This window comes from Odontomachus brunneus, unplaced genomic scaffold, assembly GCF_010583005.1.
Source record: "Odontomachus brunneus isolate Ranch 3 - 2012 unplaced genomic scaffold, Obru_v1 Obru_scaffold_032, whole genome shotgun sequence".
Lineage (NCBI taxonomy): Eukaryota > Metazoa > Arthropoda > Insecta > Hymenoptera > Formicidae > Odontomachus > Odontomachus brunneus.
This window is the reverse complement of record NW_022639482.1, coordinates 906,488-911,145: the sequence shown is the minus strand read 5'-3', so window position 1 is coordinate 911,145 and position 4,658 is coordinate 906,488. Positions and strand designations below refer to the sequence as shown.

Here is a 4,658-nt window from a genome sequence, read left to right as displayed (position 1 = left end):
ACATATTACCCTTCTGTGTTTATCCAGTTCCAATACCCATTCTACATCGTCATTTTCATACCTATTCAATAGCTCGTCCCTTTCTCTTAACACTCCCTCTAGTGCTTCCGTTCTTGTTCTGAATACCTTTGCAATTTCTTCCCCATATCTCACCATTTCGTCTTTGCTTTTCGTTATGTTTCCCTTCTCCACCCCACTCATCCTCTTGCTTCTCCCTATTATGTCGCCGATGTGCTCAGCACTTTGCCTAAGATAATGAAACTGTGTGAGCACAAACTCCCTATTCTTATCCATTCTGTGTGGATCCGGCCACCCCTCCTTCTCTTCCACATCCATCCCCTTATCCTCTTCCCCTATCTTTTTCTTTATCCCTGTCCCAATCCCTTCCTGCTCTTCCTCTATCTTCCTTCTTTTCACTCCTCCTTCCCCACTCTCCCCCTCCTTTTTTCCTGTTTCCCCCCTCCCCTCGGCGGTCGCAATATCCGCCGGCACGCCCGCCGCAGACGCCCCGGCTTCCCTCGGCCCATCGTTCGTTGACGACAAGGGGGAGCCTGGGACCATAGCCCCCCCATGCCGGCGCGACGCATCCGACTCGCCGCAAGTCTTTTCCTTTTTTCTTTCCATCATATGTTTTAATGGGGGGCATGACGGCGGCTCCCCAACCCGGGCGGCTTCTCGGGCCGCCCCCTAGGGCGGTTTGGCTCAACGGAGCCTCAGGAGCCCGCCCTGCCCCCGCTGTGGATCCCCGGTGAAGTATTCACCGAGGATCTTACTACTCCCGGGCGCAGCTGCCCACCCGGGAGGCCGGTTGCCGTACTGGCATAAGGGACCCGACTGCCCCCGCGGTGAGGTCGGTTCACCCGCTCCGGCTGCCCTAAGGACAGCCGGGCGCGCTCGCCTTCCTCTAGAACTCTCGGGCGTCGCTGCCCACCCGAGAGACCGGTACCATACTGGCATAAGGGACCCGACTGCCCCCGCGGTGAGGTCGGTTCACCCGCTCCGGCTGCCCTAAGGACAGCCGGGCGCGCTCGCCTTCCTCTAGAACTCTCGGGCGTCGCTGCCCACCCGAGAGACCGGTACCATACTGGCATAAGGGACCCGACTGCCCCCGCGGTGAGGTCGGTTCACCCGCTCCGGCTGCCCTAAGGACAGCCGGGCGCGCTCGCCTTCCTCTAGAACTCTCGGGCGTCGCTGCCCACCCGAGAGACCGGTACCATACTGGCATAAGGGACCCGACTGCCCCCGCGGTGAGGTCGGTTCACCCGCTCCGGCTGCCCTAAGGACAGCCGGGCGCGCTCGCCTTCCTCTAGAACTCTCGGGCGTCGCTGCCCACCCGAGAGACCGGTACCATACTGGCATAAGGGATCCGGTACGCTCCCCGCTGTAGGCGCCTTTGGGCTTCCCTCCCTCTCTGAAGCGAGAGGGAGGGGAGCCCTCCGGCTCCTAATACTCATGGGCGCAGCAACCCACCCATGAGGGCGTTTAGTCGCCTTTTACGACACGCAGGCCATACGTTGGGGGTATTCTTTACGTCCGCCACCCACACGGACCCATCATCTTACTCCCTGCTTGAAACCATACAACTTTGCTATTGGACATTTTCTCCAAAATGCATTTTAACTGAAGATATTAGGGGGGTCCAATACTTTTCGATGACCCTGTATATTTCTCTCAATAAAAAAAAAAGGAGCTGGCTGCTTTGCGAAGGGGCTGTTTGCCGGTTGTCTTTTGAACTGTCGATTTTGCGTTTAAACTAGCTAGTCTTTTGTCGGAAATATTGTCGGTTAACTTGTGAGTTCTTTGTTAATAGTCGAATGTGTATATTTATCGTTCGTTGTGGAAGGTGCGTTTGCGATTGAGAATGTAAGGCTTAGAATAAGAAAACGTTGTGTTAAACTGCGTTTAATCAAATATATTTTCGACTTTGTTCATATTCCGTTGTTATAATTACTTGTTAAGTTAAGGTCACCTTGCCCTCACGTTTACAAGATGTTTGGATTTTTTTTGGTAAATTCGGTATAAAATATAATACATAATATCTATATATATATACATAAGAAAACAAGTATATAATATAATACATAACAAAGTATAAAATAAAAATACTTCATATGTGTAAATGTCAAAATTTGTTCTCATTTAGTTATTTCTTACAATAGTAAGATAATTTTTTATTTGCTCTCTTTTTATGACTTCTTCTCGTTGTTGTTCTGGAGTAACTTCCAAAGGTCCACCATTTTCCACATTGTCCGGAAGGTTAACTGAGTATTTCATCTTATCTCTTTTCATAACACAGATATTGTGAAGAACACAATAAGCTATAATATAATAAGGGATAAAGTCTGTCCTACGCATTGGCAGTTTGTCCAATAAATATTTCCATCGTCCTTTCAAAAGATCTATAGATTGTTTCACAATCATTCTGCTTTTAGATAGAGCATAGTTGTAATTAATTTCTTTAGCTGTTAAATGTTCATTATCTCGATATGGCACCATCACAAATTTTTGTACAGTGTAAGCTGAATCAGCAATGAGATATTTATTATTATCAATATGATTCTCATTACATTTGTGTTGTAGACCAGAATATTTAAACACTCTCATATCGCGTGCACTAATCCTGGCATTCCAGTGTAGCAGTGAATAAATTCCCTTTTTTGATTGTAAACTACCTCTAAACAAGATCAATGGCAAATAAATACTAAGTATGAGTTCCATAACATATATGTTACATACATACTATTTGACATTTATATAATGTAATGTTGTGTGTTTACTAGGTGTTTTATATATTCCTATAATTTAATTTACAAGTGAAAATATAGTATTTTAGAATGCTTTATACCTGCAGCTGTATAGAGTGATGTCCTTTTCGATTTATGTACGCAAGTGCATTTTCTTTTGGAGCTGCGATTGTAATGTCCCATCCACAGCTCTAATTACATATGGGAAGTTATATTTGTTCTGTATATACCTGGCAGTAACTTCTGCTTCTTCTGATGTTGGCCAATGGATGAAATAGTTCTAAAAGTGACATAGAGCTTTCACTACTCTTTTTACAGCTCACCAAGCTATGGCATTTCCTACATCGAATTTAGTTACAACAGATCTATATCAAATTAAGTTATGAATGAACATTAATTGAAGAAGAACCAATTCAAGAAAATATACAATAGTAATTAAATATGAATATTTACCTATATGAATCAGGTGTTCCTAACACAAAGCAATATACAACTTTTCAGGTGAAATAACAGGACCACTTTTCTCTGTTTCCAAATATGGTCTCAAGATATTCAATAAAAAATAAAAAGTACTGCGACATATACTGGAAATTGAATTCAACATTAAAATAAAAACACTTATTACTTATTTTGCATGATAACTTACCGAAAATGTCGTTTAAATTCTTCGGTGTTATAGGCGTAGATCACATTTTCAATAAAATTTTTAACTCTTGGTTTCCTTTGAGATTTATTTTTCTCGCAAAAAATAATTTTCATATCTTCGTCATCACTACTATCACTTAAACTCGAACTCTCAAAAACCACGTTGAGCACTGTTATTATATTTTTATTCATTTTTATGTTATTTGTATTAACAATAATACTACTACAATTTGTACAACAATAATACTTGTTCACTATAAGCTATTAATTTTTGCAGGTTATGTTGAGTTCGGAACACTTCGCAGCTTCGGCTTATAGCGAATTCGGTTGCTTGCACTAGTGTGCACTGAGTGCGCACTAAGGCTTGTTCATAGTATGTTATTATATTTAAAGATTGTCTTAAATAATTCTCAAATAAATTCTCAAATATTTTTAACCATAATATGATATGTATAACATCCGTACGAATCATTTTATTAGTTAAAATGTTTTTAAATATGTATTTAAGACACGATCTTAAATATAAGAATGTACTGTAAACAAGCCTTAATGCGCACTCAGTGCGCACTAGTGCAAGCTACCGAATTCGCTATTAGTTACGTGGCTGTCAATATCTAGAAATAAAAAAAAAGCCGACCGGCATTGGTTCGGAATACACCCGCAGTTGTACTACATTTTTCATAATAGGTTTGTTCTTTCGACCTGAACTGGCTGCACTAGTTCACGAAGTTTGCACTAATGCGTTCTTTCGATCAGAACAGTGCAAGAAATGTGTTCTTTCGAACAGTGCAGGCTGAACTAGTGCAGCGAGTTCAGTGAACTGACTGCCCTAGGGTGCGTTCGAAAACCCTGAAAGTCCACGACGGAAAGTGGCTGTGGTGGATGGGCTTAATGGGGTTAGTGGAGTTGGTATCGAGAGGAGTTTTCGAACAGCCATGGAAGAATGCTCAATGTGACATACTACATGTGTGTTGTGCCTACATATGTGTTGTACAAAATGGCTGATCGAAAGCGTATTTCGACATTAGCTATAATTGCTTCTCAGCAAAATAATAATAAATTAATAAATTTAGTAATTAATTAATTAATTAATTTAGTAATTATTAATTTATAATTTAGTTATCTGGAAAGTTAATTGGCTATATATTTCTCGGTCCGAGAACTCGGATCGATTTCTAGCATCGTGGGCACCAGGCCTAAGGAAATTTATAAACTTATTTATTACTCCTTACCTTTAACATCGTATATATAGACATTTCCCTTGTCATC

General features: G+C 41.8%; 1 long non-coding RNA gene across 1 annotated transcript; it reads right to left on the bottom strand.

Moving 5' to 3' along the window:
• Positions 1–1,891: 1,891 nt before the first annotated feature.
• LOC116843391 lies at positions 1,892–3,802 on the bottom strand. The gene is made up of 4 exons (XR_004377878.1): positions 3,391–3,802; positions 3,198–3,328; positions 2,846–3,024; positions 1,892–2,674 (listed from the first exon to the last, which is right to left on the bottom strand). It is a non-coding gene; the product is annotated as an uncharacterized LOC116843391 (long non-coding RNA).
• Between the last annotated feature and the right edge of the window lie 856 nt (positions 3,803–4,658).